This window comes from Schistocerca piceifrons, chromosome 8 (genome assembly GCF_021461385.2).
Source record: "Schistocerca piceifrons isolate TAMUIC-IGC-003096 chromosome 8, iqSchPice1.1, whole genome shotgun sequence".
Lineage (NCBI taxonomy): Eukaryota > Metazoa > Arthropoda > Insecta > Orthoptera > Acrididae > Schistocerca > Schistocerca piceifrons.
Genome location: NC_060145.1, coordinates 28,099,320 through 28,122,465, shown reverse-complemented (window position 1 = coordinate 28,122,465; position 23,146 = coordinate 28,099,320).

Sequence of the window (23,146 nt, the reverse complement as noted above, 5' to 3'; positions counted from 1 at the left end):
TTTGATGGAGTTGTGTAGTTTTCCCCTAGTGTGAAGTAGGAAACGCTGACGTAACAAATTAGTTTAGTCCATTATACTTCTTTTATTCTTTTAATACTGATAAAGAAATATTATAAAAAGCTTTTTGTTTGTTTGTTGTTGTGGTCCTGGGACTGATTTAATGCGGCTCTCCATGCTGCTCCATCCTGAGCAAGCTTCTTCATCTCCCAGTACCTACTGCAACATACATCCCTCTGAATCTGCTTAGCGTATTCACCTCTTGGTCTCCCTTTACGATTTTTACCCTCCACGCTGCCCTCCGATACTAAATTGGTGATCCCTTGATGCCTCAGAACATGTCCTATCAACCGATTCCTTCTTCTAGTCAAGTTGTGCCACAAACTTCTCTTCTCCCCAATCCTGTTCAATACCTCTCATTAGTTATGTGATCTAATCTTCAGCATTCTTCTGTAGCACCACATTTCGAAAGCTTCTATTCTCTTCTTGTCCAAACTATTTATCGTCCATGTTTCACTTCCATACATGGCTACACTCCATACAAATACTTTCAGAAACGACTTCCTGACATTTAAATCTATACTCGATATTGACAAATTTCTCTTCTTCAGAAGCGCTTTTCTTGCCATCGCCAGTGTACATTTTCTATCCACTCTACTTCGACGATCGTCAGTTATTTTGCTCCCCAAATAGCAAAACGCATTTACTACTGTAAGCATCTCATTTCCTAATCTAATTCCCTCAGCATCACCCGATTTAATTCGACTACATTCCATTATCCTCATTTTGCTTTTGTTGTTGTTCATCTCATATCCTCCTTTCAAGACACTGTCTATTCCGTTCAACTGTTCTTCCAAGTCCTTTGCTGTCTCTGACAGAATTACAGTGCCATCGTCGAACCTCAAAGATTTTATTTCTTCCCCATGGATTTTAATACCTACTCCGAATTTTTCTTTTGTTTCCTTTACTGCTTGCTCAATATACAGACTGAATAACATTGGGGAGAGGCTACAACCCTGTCTCACTCTCTTCCAAACCACTGCTTCCCTTTCGTGCCCCTCGACTCTTATAGTTGTCATCTGATTTCTGTACAAATTGTAAACAGCCTTTCGCTCCCTGTATTTTACCCCTGCCACCTTTAGAATTTGAAAGAGAGTATTCCAGTCAACATTGTCAAAAGCTTTCTCTAAGTCTAAAAATGCTAGAAACATAGTTTTGCCTTTTCTTAATCTTTCTTCTAAGATACGTCGTAAGGTGAGTGTTGCTTCACGTATTCCAACGTTTCTACGGAATCCAAACTGATCTTCACCGAGGTCGGCTTCTACGTTTTTCCATTCGTCTGTAAAGAATTCGCGTTAGTATTTTGCAGCTGTGATTTATTAAACTGATAGTTCGGTAATTTTCACATCTGTCAACACCTGCATTCTTTGGGATTGGAATTACTATATTCTTCTTGAAGTCTAAGGGTATTTTGCCTGTCTCATACATCTTGCTCACCAGATGGTAGAGTTTTGTCAGGACAGGCTGTCCCAAGGCCGTCAGAAGTTCTAATGGAAAGTTGTCGACTCCCGGGGCCTTGTTTCGACTCAGGTCTTTCAGTGCTCTGTCAAACTCTTCACGCAGTATCGTATCTCCCATTTCGTCTTCATCTACATCCTCTTCCATTTCCATAACATTGTCCTCAAGTACATCACCTTTGTATAGACCCTCTATATAAGGGCGATGTACTTGAGGACAATATTATGGAAATGGAAGAGGATGTAGATGAAGATGAAATGGGAGTTTTTTGTTATTATTTATAAAGTTACGATCACGTCGAAAGTAAAATGGTTTCTTGAACCTTCAATACGTTACGAACAACGACTGCGAGATAAGTATACCAACAAGGGTCCAGAATCAAGGAGTCTACATTACAAGTGGGGGCTGATATTAATGCCACTTGAAATAAAGTTAGTTAGATCTGAATAGGCTTCTTGGTACAGAGTAAGTTAACATTAAAAACTGCAATAAGTTAATTTTCACAGACTCAGACTTTACGCCAGACAAAGTGTTTTGAGCATGACTCTATCAACGCGTACGCAAGGAATCAGTCGTACCGGATTACTCTGCAGTGCACGTAGAAGGATTTGGCGCGAGCGGCTAACGGGTTGTTAACAATCGAGTGGCAGCAATCCGATATTAAGCTGTAGGCCCACTCTGTTCGATGTGCCGGGTATTAGTGGCAAGCTGTTAGCAGTGGCTGGATGGAGTTTCCGGCATTAACTGCACAGCAGTGTGTTTCCTGTGTAAACAGGAGCGGTCACTGTGAGTAGGGAGACGGATAACTGATCGTTCCGCGCCTCGTGCATTAGCGCACTGTTCATTAGTTTAAACCACCTACTCTCTTGGCGTTGCTTGCGTGAGAGGAAGCTAGGCATCTATAAAACACGACTGTTCTATCTGATCGGTTAAAAATGATGAAGATAAACGAGTCTCCTGAATAGACGTGCATCAAGTAAATATTGATTATGCTTGTATCATATGTATGAGTAACGCTGTAGATATCAAGGATTCGTTTGTATGATCAGAGCTATATTAGTTTGTAATGTTTACACCCATTTTCAATACACATTAACGACTTATCACATGGGTTAAGCAGTGTTATCACATTATTCGTTGATGACGCTGTTGTTTACAGAAAAGTATCATCGAAACAAACCCTCTGGAATAGTTTCCCTAGATTTACTGAAGTCCTTGCAATGGCTACCATGACAAACCTGTGGCGTTCTGTATATAGCGTGGAACAGATAGGTGTAGGCAAACATTCCAGAAACCCTTTATTCCCACGTTAGAGTTCACCTTCTGCAACTCTTCAGCAAATTTATTTACTTTTATTTAGCGTATGGCTTATAATATCACAGTAAAAATTACAGAAAAAGCACGATTTAAAAAAAATCACGTATGTATAAACAGAACAATAAATAACATTTTGTATATAGGGACACCACCAATTGTAAATTCACACTCACAGAAGAGCAATCACAAACAAACGTCCGGCTTAGATAATATACAGTCGATTGCCTCTTGGGTCGCCATTAGGAAATCCTGTGGGTCACCCTCATATGCCCTTAGTCGGCATTCCTGCACGATGTGTTTGACCGTCTGTCTCTCAGCGCCACAGTCGCAACCGGCCGAAGGAAGTTTACCCCATCTGTGTAAAGAGTCGGCGCATCGCCCACAGTTGGTTCTGATGCGATTAAGAGTTGACCAAACTGTGCGAGGGCAATCAAATCCTTTTGGTTTACTGAAAATGCATGGCATACTGTGGCATTTTACTGCTGTTCTGCTCTCCCATTCCTCTTTCATCGGTCATTTATTTTAAAGTTGGTTTGGTGCAGTGCCTGTGCGGTCTTTAGTGGAGGATGCCTAGACCGGAGTCGGTTTCCTTGGATGTCGTGAGTATCTTCATGGATTTGTAATTGAGGGTTGGTCATGATTTTTTTGAAATTCTCTAACCAGATCATGTTCTCGGCGCAGGTTATGAGGGGCTATGATGCTCAGAACGGGCAGCCACACTGTAGGAGTTGGCCTCATTGTGCCTGATATAACACGCATTGTTGCATTAAGTTGGCTATCTACCATGTGTGTGTGTGTGTGTTTGCTGTTGAGCCAATTTCAGCACATTAATCATATGCTTCGAAACGAAGCCTCAATCGTGACAAGCTCATCTTCACTAAAGTGCATGCTGACACAATGCTAAATGAACCATTCGCAGAAGTTTATCCGTGCAGGAAAATCAGCTGCTCATTATGCCTGTAAACGCTGTACGTAGCACTCACACGGCAGGTTCACATGTATCACTCTCCAGCCAGTCACGTAGTCAGCATTACTTGTTGCATCTAACTGTCTTACGTTGACACTAGGGTCTAGCGTTGTCGTTTATTACGTGAAGATGTCCCTCCTCCAATTAAAGTGTCTTCTTCCTTCTAGGCCTGCCCCACCTGGATTATTAGGCTTAAACGTCCTATGCACCCTAAGACGACGTTAAACTGCTTTAAATGTCCTGCTTTCGGCGAACTGACGTTAAGAAAATTAAGAAAATCTTTCCCGATACAAAAGCTGAGCACGACCATCCGCTTATCCGCACAGTTAATTACTGGCATCTCCAACCTGTGCATTGTAGTACAATTCTAATGCACTGTACCGGAAACAAAGCCCATGGTGAACACTAAACAATTGATACTATGTGGTTGCACAGTCCGTGATGAACAATGAAAAGGTAAAGCTCCGTGCTTAATGCTAGTAGAGAAATGAAGTGAATTACATGTCAACATTACCTTAGTTCCACTGGAAAAGCAATAATGTGGATGAACCTATGAATTACAACTTACTGTACACTCCAGCAAAACGTAACAAAGAGGGTATTTTCAACACTCCACATAGGAAAACGTTTAATGTAACGCTGGTACGGTCTGTTTCTGAATGTTACCCATGACTAATGTGATTATGGAAAGAAGCATGGGAATAAATAATGTGTCCATATGACACATCTCATTGCCGGCCGGAGTGGCCGAGCGGTTCTAGGTACTACAGTCTGGAATCGCGCTACCGCTACGGTCGCAGGTTCGAATCCTGCATCGGGCATGGATTTGTGTGATGTCCTTCGGTTAGTTAGGTTTAAGTAGTTCTAAGTTCTAGGGGACTCATGACCTCAGAAGTTAAGTCCCATAGTGCTCAGAGCCATTTGAACCATTTGAACACGTCTCATTCCGGTGTGTGTTTGTGACGACGTAGTGTGAGATCGGCGAAATATCTTCACACTTCAAGAACTAATAATCCCCATTCAGAAGAAAGCAGGTACTGACAGGTGTGAAAATTAGCGAACTATCAATTTAATAAGGCACGGCTCCAAAACACTAATGCGGATCCTTTACAGAAGAATGGAAAAACTGGTAGAAGCGGACTTCGGGGACGATCAGTTTGGATTCCGGACTAATGTAGGAACGAGTGAGATAATACTGACCCTACGACTTATCGTAGAAGATAGGTTAAGGAAAGGCAAGCCGAAGTTTTTAGCATTTGTGGACTTAAAGAAAGCTTTTGACAACGTTGACTGAAATACTCTCTTTCAAACTCTGAAGCTGTTGGGGGTAAAATACAGGGTTCGAAAGGCTATTTACAATTTGTAGACAAACCAGATGGCAGAACCGAGGGACACGAAAGGGAAGCAGTGGTTGAGAAGGGAGTGAGACAACGTTGAAGGCTATCTCCAACGTTATTCTGTCCGTGAAGTCAGAAAGCTGTAGGGGAAACAAGGGAAATATTTGAAGGAGGTATGGAAGTCCACGGAGAAGAAATAAAAACTCTGAGGTTTGCCGATGACATAGTAATTCATCAGAAACAGCTAAGGACATGGAAGAGCAGTTGAACGGAATGGACAGTATCTTGAAAGGAAGATATAAGATGACCATCAACAAAAACAAAACGAGGATAGCAGAGTGTAGTCGAATTAAATCAGGTGATGATGAGGGAATTACATTAGGAAATGAGACACTTAAAATAGTAAATGAGTTTTACTGCTTGGAAAGCAAAATAACTGACGGTGGTTAAAGTCGGGGGGACATAAAATGTAGACTGGCAATAGCAATAAAAGCGTTTCTGAAGATGAGGAATTTGTTAACATCGAGTACATAACTAAGTGATAGGGAGTCCTTGCTGAAAGTATTTGTATGGATTGTAGCCGTGTATGGAAGTGAAACATGGACAATAGACAGTTTAGACAAGATTAGAATAGAAGCTTTTGAAATGTGGTGCTACAGAGGAATGCTGATGAAAAGATGGGTATATCACGGAACTAATGAGGAGGTATTCAATAGAATTGGAAGGAAGAGAAATTTGTTGTAATAGCTGACTAAAAGGAGGGATCGCTTGGCATGGCATATTCTGCGACATCAAGGGACCACCAATTTAGTACTGGAGGGAAGTGTGGGTGGTAAAGATCGTAAATAGAGACTAAGATATGAATACAGCAAGCAGATTCAGAGGGACGTATGCTGCAATATTACTCGGAGATGAAGAGGCTTCCACAGGACACAATAACATGGAGAGCTGCACCAAAGCAGCCTTCGTACTAAAGACCACAACCACAACGTGTGTGAGGAATGTTTCCTTCTAGTTTGGCCATATCATTTGTTAAGCTCTGCGTATGGTACATGTGAAATCCCCTCAGACTTCAAGATGTATATAATAAGTCCTGTGTTGAAGAAGGCAAATGATAACAGATATTAGTATTACGAAGCTATTAGTTTGATAAGTTTTCTCATTTCGGATGCCAAAGCGACAAATTTATTGAAAGACAGTCGTAATTTCCACCACTGCTACTACACAATCACTGTCATTTATACTATTATCATTGCACTTTTGCTATTTACTATTTTCAAATTACAGATAGGGTGAGGGAAAGAAGGGAAGGGAATTCCTTTCGGTTAGTTTAATAAATACAAACACGAATTATTTACTCAACAACAGAGAAGCTAGCAGAAGCCTAGCTTGGGGTAGATCTTTTTGGGTTCTGGAGGTTTGTTGGAACACTTGAGGAAATACTGAGCCTGCAACATACACTATCAAAGGAAAAGTATCCAAACACCTGTTACGTATTCTGAACCCGACCAGATGTGTCTACCAGTGGTGTTGTTTAAATTGTAGCTAATGTTAAACGACATAATTACCACTCCACATGGCTGCAACGACTTCCCCTAACCTACAGCTCTTTCAGGGTTGGCTAACCAGTTTCTCGATCATTATAAACATACATTATTGATAGCGGTTGTACTCAACTATTTAGAAAATAATATATATGGTTTCGATGTAAAATACGAATGTGGTGGGCTCTGCTGCTAGTTTTTGGCGAGATTTAACAAGGTTACAATCCTATGCGGAGCGAAGGCGTTCGTCGTGAACTTGTATGAGCCAAGCTATGACCAAAAATGCATTTTTGAATTCATCCATTACGTCGCTCTTAGTGATTAAAAGTGATAGAACAACTTTGATATATTCAAGAAATCGCCACAGTCCAGATATTCTGGATATTCCCAAATACACTATGTGATCAAAAGTATCAGGACACGAACACCTGGATGAAAATGACTTACAAGCTCGTGGCGCACCCCCCCCCCCCACCCCCCCCCACACACACACACATTTGTAATGCTGGAACTCAATATGATGTTGGCCCACCCTAATCCTTGATGACAGATTCCGCTCTCCCAAGCATACATTCAATCAGGGTCTGGAAGGTTTCTCGGGCAATGGTGGCCCATTCTTCACTGAGTACTGTACTGAGGAGAGCTATCGATGTCTGTCGGTGTGTCCTGGCATGAAGTCAGCGTTCAAAGCATCTCGTGCCGGCCCGAGTGGACGAGCGGCTCTAGGCGCTACAGTCAGGAACCGCGCGACCGCTACTGTCGCAGGTTCGAATCCTGCCCCGGGCATGGATGTGTGTGATGTCCTTAGGCTAGTTAGGTTTAAGTAGTTCTAAGTTCTACGGGACTGATGACCTCAGCAGTTAAGTCCCTTAACGCTCAGAGCCATTTGAGCCAAAGCATCTCGTGTTCTATAGCATTCAGGTCAGGGCTCTGTGCAGGCCGCTCCATAACATGGATGTTATTGTCGTGTAACCACCCCACCATGGGCCGCGCACTATGAACAGGTGCTCCATCGCATTTAAGGATGCAATTGGCATCCCCGAATTTGTCATCGAAAGTGGGAGACAAGAAGGTGCTTACAACATCAGTGTTGGCCTGGGATGTGATAGTGCCACGCAAAACAACAAGGGGTGCAAGCCCCTTCCATGAAAATCACGACCGCACCATAACACCCCCGAATTTTACTGTTGGCCCTACTACGCACGCTGGCAGATGACATTCACAGGTAATTCGCCATACCCACACCCTGCCATCGAATCGCCACATGTTTCTCCGCTCAGGGACTGGGTGTTGTGTTGTGTTCATCATTTCATCCCCATCCGGCGTGCAGGTCGCCCAATGTGGCGCCGAATGTAATAAGACCTGCGATATGGCGGCCGGACCTGCCCCGCGAGGGGCCTCCCGGCCAATGGCGCCAAACGCTCATTTCCATTTTCACTCCAGACAACGTTTTCCCACTGTTCAATCGTCCAATGTTTCCGCTCCCTACACCAAGCAGGGCGTAGTTTGGTTTTTACTAGCGTGATGTGTAGCTTATGAGCAGCCGCTCGACCATGAAATCCAAGTTTCCTCACCTCCTGCCTAAATGTCATAGTACTTGTAGTGGATCCTCATGCAGTTTGGAATTCCTGTGTGATGGTCTGGATAGATGTCTGCCTATTGCACATTACGACCCTCTTCAACTGCCGGCGGTCTCTGTCAGTCAACAGAGGAGGTCGGCCTGTACGCTTTTGTGCTATACGTGTCCCTTCACATTTCCACTTCACTATCACATCAAAAACAGTGGACCTAGGGGTGTTTAGGAGTATGGAAATCACGCGTAAAGACCTATGACACAAGTAACACCCAATCACATGACCTCACTCGAAGTCATTGAGTTCTGCCCTCTCACGATGTGTAATGACACCTGAGGTCGCTGATGTGGAGTAACTGGCAGTAGGTGGCAACACAATGCACCTAATATGAAAAATGATGTTTTCGGGGGTTTCCGAATACTTTTGATCACATAGTGCAGTTCTCTATGCTCCAGCAGGTGGACTACATGCTCAAGTGGCTAAAATCAATAGAAATTAGATAAGTGCTTTCGGATCTTTGTAAAAAACATAATTTAGTACGTATCTGTTTGAACACTGCATACTATTACTTGCAGGGATAGTCTTCACGACGTGTCTGCCCTTAACTTTCCCTTGCAGTCCAACGTCGAGCCACTGTCACACCAGTGTTTCCCGCAAACCTGAATCCAGCAGAATTCTTATAGCCTGTCTAATAGAGCCCGACGTTGAAGGCCTTATCAGACTTTATTAGGATATGATAATGCAGTCTCAAATGATTACGCAGCATTTACACTACTGGCCATTAAAATTGCTACACCACGAAGATGGCGTGCTACAGATGTGAAATTTAACCGACAGGAAGAAGATGCTGTGATATGCAAATGATTAACTTTTCAGAGCATTCACAAAAGGTTGGCACCGGTGGCGACACGCACAACGTGCTGACATGAGGACAGTTTCCAACCGATTTCTCATACACAAACAGCAGTTGACGGCGTTGGCTGGTGAAACGTTGTTGTGATGCCTCGTATAAGGAGGAGAAATGCGTACCATCACGTTTCCGACTTTGATAAAGGACAGATTGTAGACTATCGCGATTGCGGTTGGTCGTATCCCGACATTGCTGCTCGCATTGGTCGAGATCCAATGATTTTTAGCAGATAATGGAATCGGTGGGTTCCGGAAGGTAATACACAACACCATGCTGGATCCTAATGGCCTCGTATCAGTCGATATGAGAGGCATCTTATCCGCATGGCTGTAACGGATCGTGCAGCCACGTCTCGATCCCTGAGTAAACCGATGGGGTCGTTTCCAAGACAACAACCATCAGCACGAACCGTTCGAAGACGTTTGCAGCAGCATGGACTATCAGCTCGGAGACCATGGCTGCAGTTACCCTCGACGCTGCATCACAGACAGGAGCGCCTGCGATCGTGTACTCAACGACGAACCTGGGTGCACGAATGGCAAAACGTCATGTTTTCTGACGAATCCAGGTTCTGTTTACAGCATCGTGATGGTCGCATCCGTGTTTCGTGACATCGCAGTGAACGCACATTGGAAGCGTGTATTCGTCATCGCCATACTGGCGTATCACCCGGTGTGATGGTATGGGGTGCCATTGGCTACACGTCTCGGTCACTTCTTGTTCGCACTGACGGCACTTTGAACAGTGGACAGTGGACGTTACATTTCAGATGTGTTACGACCCGTGGCTCTACCCTTCATTCGATCCCTGCGAAACCCTCCATTTCAGCAGGATAACGCACGACCGCATGTTGCGGGTCCTGTACCGGCCTTTCTGGATACAGAGAATGTTCGACTGCTGCCCTGGCCAGCACATTCTCCAGGTCTCTCACCAATTGAAAGCGTCTGGTCAATGGTGGCCGAGCAACTGGTTCGTCAGGAAACGCCAGTCACTACCCTTGATGAACTGTGATATCGTGTTAAAGCTGCATGGGCAGCTGTACCTGTACACCCCATCCAAGCTCTGTTTGACTGAATTCCCAGGCGTATCAAGGCCGTTATTACGGCAAAAGGTGGTTGTACTGATTTCTCAGGATCTATGCACCCAAATTGCGTGAAAATGTAATCACATGTCAGTTCTAGTATAATATATTTGTCTAATGAATACCCGCTTCTCATCTGCATTTCTTATTGGTGTAGAAATTTTAATGTCCAGTAGTCTGTGTTCCCTTCACAATGGTCACTGGAAGTGTGATGCTGTCGCACACTTGCACGCCCTAACAGGGCTGATGACAGCACTAAATACGAACAACACTAATGTGGCGGTTCTACCTTTTAGAGAGATTAATTTACATTCCCATCAATGATGTGCACATGCACGAAGCTACACTGACATGCGGCTATGTTTCATGGTGCTGAACTTCCGTATCAAGTAGTGCACAGACAATCATAAAACCACTTAAGCTCCCGTTATCTATGCTGCTCGGCACTGTATATATTTCACTAGGCTACAGGTATATTTAATATTTTGCAGGTCTCCTCGGGTAACAACAACGTAATGGATCTCGTAAAAATACAGGGGTAATCACGTGTCGCCAGAGTTAATTACCACAATCCCATCGAAATACTAAAAATGAATAGAGCTATGCCTTTCACCTGAGAAAGACATCAGAAAGTGGAGTGAGGTCAGTACCGTGCAGCTGTCTCTCGAAGCAGGCACGATTGAAGCTTAGGTGTGGCTCTGAATGTCACCATTTGTCATATCAGTGACTCGCTCGTAGCGAAGTGAATAACCGCTCTGTCTAAATCTGGAGGACTCCTCTCATTCTACGTTCAGTAACCCCGGGATGAAGCTCGAGCTTCTTTTTGTTTTGTCATCAGTCTTGGTTAAGTGGTGCCTTCCACGAATTCCTCTCCTTCGCCAATCTTTTCACCGCAGGGTAGCACTTGCATGCTACGTCGTCCGTTATTTGCTGATATATTGCAACCTCTGTCTTCCTCTACAGTTTTTACCGTCCACAGCTCCCTGTAATATCACGGATGATATTTCCTGATGTCTTAACAGATGTCGTACCTTACTGTCCCTTCTTCTTCGCAGTGTTTTCCATATATTACTATTCTCCTCGATTCTGACGAGAACTCTCTCACACCTTACCTCATCAGTCCACATAATTTTAAACATTCTTGTGAAGCATTACATCTAAAATGCTTCGATTCTCCTCTGCTCCAGTTTTTCCACAGTCGATGTTTCACTACCATAAAATGCTGTGCTATAAAAGTACAATATCAAAAATTTCGTCCTCAGATTAAGGACTACGTTGGTACTAGTAGACTTGCTTCGCCAGGAATACCCTTTATGACAGTGCCAATCTGTTTTTCAAGTCGTCCTTGCTCATCATGGGTTCTTTTGCTGACCATTTAGCAGAATTCCTTAGCTCAGTCTACTTCGTGATCCCCATTTCTGATGTTAGATTTCTCACAGTTCTCATTTATGCTACGTCTCATTACTTCCATCTTCCTTCCAGTTACTCTCAATCCATATTCTGTATTCACTACCCTGTTCGTTCTGTTCTGCAGCTCCAGTTATTCTGCTTCACGTTCAGTGAGAGTGGCGACACCATTAGCGAATCTCATCACTGATATCCCTTCACCGTGTATTTTAATCGCACCCTTGATCCTCTCTTTTTATTTCTGTCAATACTTATTCGATATAAAGATCGAACAGTAGGGGCGAAAGACTACATCCCTCTCTTACACCCTTGTTAGGATAGCGATCAGTAGGACTAGTTAATGACTCATTTCGCCATCGTTATTGCTGCCCTTAGGTACAACACCTATCTATTTACCTTCATGTTAATTCTGCAATGTTCCAGTATCTCGCACAGTTGTGTTCTATTTTCTGGTCGTGAGATATACTCTATGCAGGAGTTACTTTCACCATTTTCTTTCCACACTTTACTACTACCACACTGTTGTTCCAACACATATGTAAAGCTGTAATCTGTAAAGAAACTGGTTCTGTACTTCTGAAAAAAAAAAAACTTTTAAATAATAAAACATGACCTATACAAAGAATCAGACTACCCCTGTTAGTTACGGACTAAAAACAAAATTGGCATAGTCTTTGTCAGAACGTGCAGAATCTTATGTGGGGCCAATAAGACGTAATTTTAATCTAAATATGGTATGCCAATGTTTGTGTAATAAAAAGTAAATTAATAATTCAATAGAATTATTATTTTTATTTATTTAGCGTATGGCTATACATGCAACATTAATACATCAAGTGTTAGACATTAAAATCTTATAACAATCATGGATATAATTTATGTTTATATCGGTCAGTTAAAAGGTTATATCGAGGTTTGAGATTCATTCTAGCGCCGATGGGGATGCCTCCAGGAAGTCGGACCAGTTCCCTGCATATGCTCGCAAGGAGCATTCACCATGGACGTGTTGGATCGTCTGTCTAGGGGCACCGCAGTCGCATTCTGGTGACATTACTCTTCCCCATTTGTGTAGTGAATCCGCACACCTGCCATGTCCAGTACGTATTCGATTTAATGCGGACCATGTTTTCCGTGTTAGTTCCATTCCAGAGATGTTGCAGTTATAGCTCTCAAACCAGGTCTGTAGTTGGTCATTTGTCTTTTGGTTCCAATCTAGTCTCCATTGTTTCATGTGGTCATAGTTATTATTTTGAAGCTGCTCAGCTGTACGTATGGGTGGCTTTCTTGATTTCAATCGAGTGTGTCGCAGTTGTGAGAATTATTCATTAATTGGTAGTTCTGGTTTTGTCTCAGTCTTTCTGAATTCGTGCAGTAGGGCCGCTTTTCTACGCAGGTCCGGGGGCAGGATATTACATAGCACCGGTAACCAGTACGTGGGCGTTGATTTAACAGTTCCAGAAATCAACCTCATTGTGTTATTTAATTGCCTGTCAATAAGTTTGGTGTGACAGCTATTAATCCAGACTGGAGCGCAGTACTCAGTCACAGAGAACACAAAGGCAATAGATGAGGTGCGTAATGTTTTTGCGTTAGCTCCCCAAGTAGCACCGCTAAGTTTTTGAATGATGTTATTCCGTGTTCCAATTTTTGCAGTGGCGTTCTCCAGATGTTTTCGGTAAGAAAGAGTGCGATCCAATGTTATACCTAAGTACTTTGGAAACTTATTATGTTTGAGGTTGGTGTTTCCGAGTTTTATGTTAGTAATTTCATTTGCCATTTTGTTATTAAGATGGAATGTAGATACTTAAGTTTTGTTAATAATTTTTTTAATTACTTTTACAGGTTCACAGGAATTATACTGACTTTAATTGCTGATTTGGCCCCCGTTAAAGTGATTTATCTCATCTATATAATAATCAACAATTAAAGTCAGTATAACTATTCTGAACCTGCAAAAGTAATTAAAAAAAATTATTGTAGGGACTTACATAGACATCACGCATCTGCTAGATGCCCACGAAGTACGTAATTTTGTTTTGAAGCTGACAGCCAATGAGAAAATAGGTGCAAAAATAATATTGGTCAGTTTTCAAGCAGTAATGGCAGACAGCATCAGCTGGTAGTATAATAATTTTATGGTAGCCAATTTTACAGCACAAAAAATAAAATATGTACTCACTCCAAAAGAAGTTACGCACAAACATTAAAATAAAATTATGATGGGCAGCAAAATGTCTGAGAAGAATTTTGTAAGAAAACTATTAATTGAACTTTAATTTGGCTGTTTTTCAACACTATCAACAAGACGAAATAATGGAATGAATATTTATTGGATCTAAACAAAATTGGACCTTGATATTGTGACAGTATTTTTAAAATAGATAATTTAACTGAAATTGTCTTTAATTCTGAAATGAGAACGTAATAATTTTCTTTTAATGTCTTAACTGTTGCTGCAGGCAGTGCGATGACGTCAGCAGTGGTCCGCGCGGACGATGTGTGAAGTTAATCCTGGTTCGTGGCGTGAAGATAATGATGGATCCTCCTGTTTCATTAATATTCCAGTTACGGCGGTGGTCCACGTCTCCGTTGAAGTCGAATCAGCTGGCAGCACTGGCGCTCGACGTTTTATTGTTAAAAGTTTATTAATCACGTCGTGCGGGTGGGTGGGAATTATGCAATGTCTTTAGTACTTACGATATATAGTCGGTTAATGCCAATACTTCGCAGAGTTCTTTCACCGTGTTGCCATAGGAAAACAGTCACTTGTGTTTATCACTATAACAGTCCGTTAAACATCAGTTCAATTTACGCCGTCGTCTTTATGACAGTTGGGATGATTTATTAAATGTTTCTTGATCAAATCACAGCACTGTTCTTTTACTTAACATTTTGGTTTGCTCACTTTCACGCAATTCTATCAGTTAGCGTCTCCACACGACAATGGTGTCTGGTTAACGGCTAATTGTCGCAAGTTCACACAGTATGTAAAATCGTCACCGCAAACACTCGATATACTTCTCAGGTTTTACTGTTCACCTAATAATGCACGATCTCCTATTAACACAGCGGACGCACTGTAATTAATTTGTTCCTCCGCGTATCACCGTCTTTCACGCCGAAATTTGCAACGTTTCTCCACTCGCGATCCGGCCACCATACCACAACAACTCGCACGCTCTCTATCGATAGCCGTTCGCTCTCTCTCTCTGACACAGTACTTCTCCTAGCCTAGCCAAAGATATACAAAGCATATGAAACCAGAACATTCATATTCGTACAATATAAAATATAAAACAGTAGCAAAATGATTGGAGAAACAATGTGAGGTATTAACAAATAAAGAATAGTTGAAATAAATGATACATACGTACTATGACAAGGTAATGAACAAAAGAAAAAAAAGTATTTTCCACTTTCGGGGAAAGCAATGTCTTTACAAATCACAGTGATAAATTCATGGAGACGTGTATGATATCGTTTTCTATATGCAGCACCAGTGATTGGGATAAGGACGAGACCCCTTTATACGCGATATGATTGCTTGAGGAGCTTTAGTGTATACTGTAGGGAATTTAGAATTCTTCTATCTCTTGCATAAAATTACATGCGGACTACAAGTTATATTTCTCCATGCTGGGAGCCAATAATAACTTGAATAACGTCAGTAATTAAGTGAAATCAAAAATCAAAAGGTTATGAGATTAAGTGTTTGATAAGCGAATGGATTAGACTGTTTAGACATAGGAAACATGAAATGATTGTGATTGCATGCACACACACACACACACACACACACACACACACACACACACACACAGAGTTACAAATCTCAAACCTGATTTGTTTGGGTGTGAGCACGACTCAGTTTTTAGGGGGAATGAGAGAGGAATGAATCATCTCTCCATTCTTCACAGTCATTTGGTGATGACGGTGGTGGTTGCTGGATCGGGACGGCGTGTAGCTTGAGAGCTGTGCGGCGGAGAGTCGGCTGCTCTCCTCGGTGCTCTGTGACTATGCGCCGAGGGCCCGGAGTAGTGTCCGCAATGACAAGCCGCCTGTGTTGGCGGAGACGAAGCAGCGTAAACACGGTGTCGGAAGGTGGATGTCGGCCAAGGATGGGAGAGACCCCATGTTCTCTCTCTTCCTCACTATCCTATCTACTCTCTTATTCACTTCTCATCCACCTCTAAGCTCAACGAGTCATCGAAATTTTCCTCCTTTCGACGTTGTCATTGATGGACTAAATTCGCAATGTTGCCCAACGACTGACTGTCGTTTCATGACCAGCCCTCCCAGGGCTCCAATCTTATGAGTTGGTGTGTGATGAGGAGTCGGCCGAAGTGGCCGAGCGGTTCTAGGCGCTACAGTCTGGAGCCGCGCGACCGCTACGGTCGCAGGTTCGAATCCTGCCTCGGGCATGGATGTGTGTGATGTCCTTCGGTTAGTTAGGTTTAAGTAGTTCTGAGTTCTAGGGGACTGATGACGTCAGAATTTAAGTCCCATAGTGCTCAGAGCCATTTGAACCATTTTTTTTTTATGTGATGAGGAAGCTGGTGTATTTCTCATGATTTCATTGTCAAAGCTTTTCCCAGCGTTTCTGGCACATTGTACTGATGTTTTCCTGCATTCCTGAGTTGAAGTGAAATCAGTCACACAACAATTCTTTGTAGTGACGATCTCTGTATGAGGTCTGGACTGTTTTATATTTGTGCTTCATCTAAGAAACTGTTCCGTTTGGTATATACACAATCTGCCTCCGTACTGTCTAGAAACTTTTTAAAAAATGGTGACTTCTTACGCAGTGTTTTAGTGTCACACACCTCCCTGTGAGAATTCTCGGTCCTTTATGTCTTCACCCCATCCCAGTGCCTCAAGAGTTTCACAATAGTTGTCTGCACATTTCCCATTGTCTGACAGGCTCTTTGCAAAGTGTCCTTTCTTAAGCCAGAATAAAGCATCTGCTGGTATATGCCTGTTACTGGGGTAATGGGGCTACAAGGACATTTTTAATTTATTCAAGATGACAGACTTTCCCGTCCCATCTAGTGTAGGTATGGCAACGTCACATTGATGACATCGTGGATTTTCCCACTCCCCACTCTTCCTCCCACATACTTCACAACCTCTCACTTCCCCTCTCCCCTTCCTGCCATTCCCCGCCCGGAAAAGTGCGGGAAACGCTCAGTCTCTGCTGAGCTGCTGGTGTGCAGCGACTTAGCGTTGTTTATTTTCTTTATTTTAAGAATTACGTGTGTTATCCTGTTGGAAGAACTGTCCAATACTGCTCAAAGTTGGTGGGAAAAGCTCAGATTGTCCTGTCCAGCAATTGCTTGTCCTAATTACGTAATTACACAGCTACAGATCTTAGTTTACGATTTTTGGAATGGGCAGATGTAATCCCATAGCAAAATGCTGCCTAAAATTTTTCGCTCTGTTTGTTTTGACCTTCGTGTGACGTCTGGTTCACAATACCGCAAACATAAGACGCTGGGAAACGCTACCTCCCCTCTGCCACCTAGGACAACCTCAGGAAGATGCAAGTATTAACCTATTGGAAGAGGTCCAACCACAATGTACTCTAATTAAGTAATTATACTGCCACGGATCATCAAGCCAGATCAGTTAAAAAATAACAAATATTTGTATTTACACCTACATATCATATATAGGTTTGATACACGCCACATACATCGTGAAACACTGCAGCGGAAGACAGCCCAACACAGTTAACAATCTCAATTAAACTCCACCTCAGATCTCAAAAACTCGTAAACATCTATATTCACAGCTACAGATCCAAACATGCTGCAAACATCATTAAACGCAGTACACCGACACTCCTAAACCTAGCTTACAGATCATAAACCCTTTTTACCATAAATGGAGTCTACGTGTCGCGAAAAGATATTTTCTTGCACCTTTTGGGGAAAGGAACATTATATGCATTGTCTTTTAATCTAGCATCCATTGACCGGGAAAATTACACGTTTGTCACAGGGTGCAGAAGCAAAGATTCGTGTGAAGTTATCCTAGGAGCGCTCTCAACATACAACCTTGAGCAATTGGTTAGAAAACCAACTAGAGTTGGGAACATATTAGATCTCTTGGCGACAAACAGACCTGATCTCATTGAGGAAGTTAATCTAGAAGAAGGTATTAGCGACCATAATGTCGTTGTGCCTTCTATGTCAGTGGGAGTTGCAAAACAAACAACAAAGAAACAGCGTAGAGTTTTCTTTTTCGGGAAAGCCAATAAAAGTGTCATTAATGAATATCTTCATAATCAGCTCCAAGCATTCACTGCGGAACAGAATGATATTGAGCATCTTTGGTTGGAATTTAAAGGTACTGTCCACCATGTGCTAGGGAAGTATGTGCCTAGCGAAAGTATAGGGGAGGGAAAGGATCCACCTTAGTAACACCAACATATTAGGAAGTTGCTGAGAAAGCAGAGAGTTTTGCACAGTCGATTTAAACGTGGTCACTGACCCGATGACAAACAGAAATTATGCGAAATGAAAGCAGCTGTCAGAAGGACGAGACACTCTTTTAACGAATTTGAAAGCAATATTTTATCTGCAGATTCTAAAACTAACCCCAAAAAATTTTGGTCGTACGTAAAATCTATGAACGCTACAAATAATTCAATATCTTCTCTTGCTGACAGTACGGGTAATGTAACTGATGATGATAAACAGAAGGCCGAAATTCTAAACCTAGCTTTCAAAAACTTGTTTACGATAGAGGACTGCAGCACCGTTCCGCCTTTCAATTATCGAACAAACGAAAGGATGGCTGACATAGTGTTTAGTGTATCTGGGATTGTAAAACAGTTAAGATCCTTAGACGCCAGAAAGGCATCTGGCCCAGACGGTATCCCCGTAAGATTTTATGTCGACTATGCTACAAATATAGCACCTTTCTTATCCGTCATCTGTCAGAGATCATTGGAATGGCGGAAAGTTCCACGGTATCGGAAGAAGGCCCAGGTAAGAGCAATCTATAAAAAGGGTAGAAAATCGGATGCACATAATTTCCGGCCAATTTCACTGACGTTGAGTTATTGTAGAATCATGGAACATACATTCCTGGAAATGGAAAAAAGAACACATTGACACCGGTGTGTCAGACCCACCATACTTGCTCCGGACACTGCGAGAGGGCTGTACAAGCAATGATCACACGCACGGCACAGCGGACACACCAGGAACCGCGGTGTTGGCCGTCGAATGGCGCTAGCTGCGCAGCATTTGTGCACCGCCGCCGTCAGTGTCAGCCAGTTTGCCGTGGCATACGGAGCTCCATCGCAGTCTTTAACACTGGTAGCATGCCGCGACAGCGTGGACGTGAACCGTATGTGCAGTTGACGGACTTTGAGCGACGGCGTATAGTGGGCATGCGGGAGGCCGGGTGGACGTACCGCCGAATTACTCAACACGTGGGGCGTGAGGTCTCCACAGTACATCGATGTTGTCGCCAGTGGTCGGCGGAAGTTGCACGTAGGATCCTACGCAGTGCCGTAGGGGACCGCACCGCCACTTCCCAGCAAATTAGGGACACTGTTGCTCCTGGGGTATCGGCGAGGACCATTCGCAACCGTCTCCATGAAGCTGGGCTACGGTCCCGCACACCGTTAGGCCGTCTTCCGCTCACGCCCCAACATCGTGCAGCCCGCCTCCAGTGGTGTCGCGACAGGCGTGAATGGAGGGACGAATGGAGACGTGTCGTCTTCAGCGATGAGAGTCGCTTCTGCCTTGGTGCCAATGATGGTCGTATGCGTGTTTGGCGCCGTGCAGGTGAGCGCCACAATGAGGACTGCATACGACCGAGGCACACAGGGCCCACACCCGGCATCATGGTGTGGGGAGCGATCTCCTACACTGGCCGTACACCACTGGTGATCGTCGAGGGGACACTGAATAATGCACGGTACATCCAAACCGTCATCGAACCCATCGTTCTACCATTCCTAGACCGGCAAGGGAACTTGCTGTTCCAACAGGACAATGCACGTCCGCATGTATCCCGTGCCACCCAACGTGCTCTAGAAGGTGTAAGTCAACTACCCTGGCCAGCATGATCTCCGGATCTGTCCCCCATTGAGCATGTTTGGGACTGGATGAAGCGTCGTCTCACGCGGTCTGCACGTCCAGCACGAACGCTGGTCCAACTGAGGCGCCAGGTGGAAATGGCATGGCAAGCCGTTTCACAGGACTACATCCAGCATCTCTACGATCGTCTCCATGGGAGAATAGCAGCCTGCATTGCTGCGAAAGGTGGATATACACTGTACTAGTGCCGACATTGTGCATGCTGTGTTGCCCGTGTCTATGTGCCTGTGGTTCTGTCAGTGTGATCATGTGATGTATCTGACCCCAGGAATGTGTCAATAAAGTTTCCCCTTCCTGGGACAATGAATTCACGGTGTTCTTATTTCAATTTCCAGGAGTGTATTTTGTGTTCGGACGTAATGACCTTTCTAGACCCTGAGAAGCTCATCTGCAGAAACCAGCACGGTTTTAGGAAACAGCGGTCATGCGAGATACACCTGGTCCTCTTTGTGTATGATACACAACAGGTTCTAGATACCGGCTCCCAGGTTGATGCCACATTTCTCGACTTCCGAAAGGCGTTCGACTCAGTTCCGCACTGTCGCTTGCAACAAAAAGTGCGCTCTTACGGTATAGCTGATGACATATCCGGTTGGATAGAAAGTTTTCTAACAGACAGGGAGCAGTATGTCGTCCTGAACGGTGTAACTTCAACAGAAACAAGAGTAACTTCAGGTGTGCCGCAGGGCAGCGTAATAGGTCCTCTGCTTTTTACGATTTACATAAACGATCTGGTTGATGGTATTGACAGCGGCCTGAGACTGTCTGCCGATGATGCTGTAGTCTATAGGAAAGTAGTATCACACGAAAGTCGTGAACAAATCAATGAGGATTTGCAGAAAATAAATGCGTGGTTTAATAACCGGCAGTTATCATTCAATATTAGTAAGTGTATCCTACTGCGTATAACAAGGCGAAAATCCCCATTAATGCATGAGTACAAAATAAATTATCAGTCTTTGGAAGCGGTAACATCAGTCAGGTATCTAGGTGTGACTATTTGAAATGATCTCAAATGAAATGATCAGATTACACAAGTAGCGGGTAAGGCGAACTCTAGATTGCGGTTTATTGGTAGAATGCTGAAGCGATGCAGTCCTTCAACAAAGGAAATTGCTTACAATACGTTAGTTCGTCCAGTCTTATTGTTCGTCTGTATGGGACCCTTACCAGTTGGGTCTGATTCAAGAGATTGAGAAGGTCCAAAGAAGAGCAGCAAGATTCGTGACGGGTACATTTATTCTTCACGACTTTTGCGCGAATTGTGCCCTCCGCCACATACCGCTTGGTGGCTAGTGGAGTATTTATGTAGATGTAGCACACGCGGTTAGCATCTGGTGCACTGTCACCATGTCAGCACGTCCACTCCTTGTCGCAGCTTCCGGAAGCCTAGTGACGTGTGCGTGGGCCAGCAAAACGGCAAGATACTGAACTCTGCCCTCAAGCGGCCACAACTGAAACTACCATGATATCTGGTATTTTGTCTGCATGCGAGCGCCATCCAAATACATCACCACATCCTCCGGGCAGCCAGAGGCAGGATGCAACCTGTTACCCACGTAGGAATGGTGCGTGGGTCAGCTTTTAATCTCGTGGCTCCAGCGGTCTGCTTCGTTGATCCGCTTGTAATACCCCAATGAACGTGCGCTAATGGCAGCTCGCTTTGTTGTTGGCTGTCAGCTCCGGGACACCTGCGCACTTCAGTACACCGACAGTCTGAGACATCAACAAAGAGCTAAGTGCTTCCAGTCTCTCGCACAAAGCATTACCAAGCGTATTTCATGGAATGAAACGGATTTTGGCGTCTGGCTTGTTGAAAAGTGTAATATATGGAAGAAAGACATTCCATCATTCCGGTATGGACTGGTGAACACCTGAGTGACTTAAATGTCGCTGAGCACCTGAAACACAGCAAAAAGAGTGATGAGTTTCCTTTCTCCACCTACACACACATACACGCAAACATAAGTGTGTGTTTCAAAGACATTCCTTAAATACTACTACAGTGGTACTCAGCTGAAGATGGCCAGAACACTCTGCGCCGAAATATCGTGGCAGGACGTTATTGATATCCGGAAGTTCTGCTGTGTTTTTATGGAACAATCAGTACGCCGGGAAAGCTTTCAACATCACATTCCTTAAATAGTTATGAAACTAGGGTCGCATAGTTTCAACAACTGTTCAGGATCATCCAACTACCCAACTCCCATATGCGTACATCATTGTAAATAAGAGTCTTTTTCGATTTTTGACAGGGTAGAGAGCATCTGAAAATACATGCTCTTCAAAAATTCTTTATTACTGTCTACATATATATTTACACATTGAGAATAACTATTTTGTCATTTTTGTTCGTGTTCAAAAATGGTTCAAATGGCTCTGAGCACTTAACATCTGTGGTCATCAGTCCCCTAGAACTTCGAACTACTTAAACTTTACTAACCTAAGGACATCACACTTTTCCATGCCCGAGGCAGGATTCGAACCTGCGACCGTAATGGTCACGCAGACTGAAGCACCTAGAACCCCAAGGCCACGCCGGCCGGCTTGGTTGGTGTAGTTTTAATAACACACATCTTTAATTAATTCTTATAATTTAAATCTGCATTGGGCCCTTCTAATTCTATCTTCACTCGGATATTTAACTTATAGAAAGATGCTATATTGTCGAGTTACAGTACAAGTCTAAGTTTTGTTCCTTTAACACATTTTCATGTGCTGAAAGACTCAGGTTGTGCAGAATCCTACGCCAGTTTGGCTAGAAATGTGGCAATCTTGGGGTATGCTCTTGAGATGTGTCTACGTGGGCAAAAGTAAAGCACTGTGACTAGAAGTAACAGGTGCTACATATCAGAGATATTGCTGTATTGTACCAGCCGTTTCTTACGTTCTTAGACCCGTTCTGTGCTTAAAACCATCTAAAACGCAGAGTGGCTAAAGGCGCGACAAATTGACTGTTGTGACGCTGTAGTGGTAACCCAGTAGTTCTGACATTTTTAAAGTTAAACGTTTGAGAGCGACATACAGCGGTGAACTATTTTAGCAAAGGAAAATTTGCGAATGAGCTGTCGGTTCTTATTGTGCTAGGCTAGAGCCTCTAGTCGAAATATTCCCTGTTGTTGCTATTCTTTGGACTATCTTTAACATGTTGTCGCAGTACAGCCATTTGCGTCGCTCTTCAATAATTTGTGGTAGTAAAATTGTTTATCACTAGCGTCCAATCGCACCTCTGTCTTTAAAATGTTATCAATGATCACTTTTAAAACCTGCGACCAGTTATATTGCAGGATTTAAGGGCTAACCTTATGTCAAGCAGCTAGAGCCAACATCGTTTCTCGTGACTAGCTGGACTTAAATGTAACGGTGTGTGTCGTCAGTGC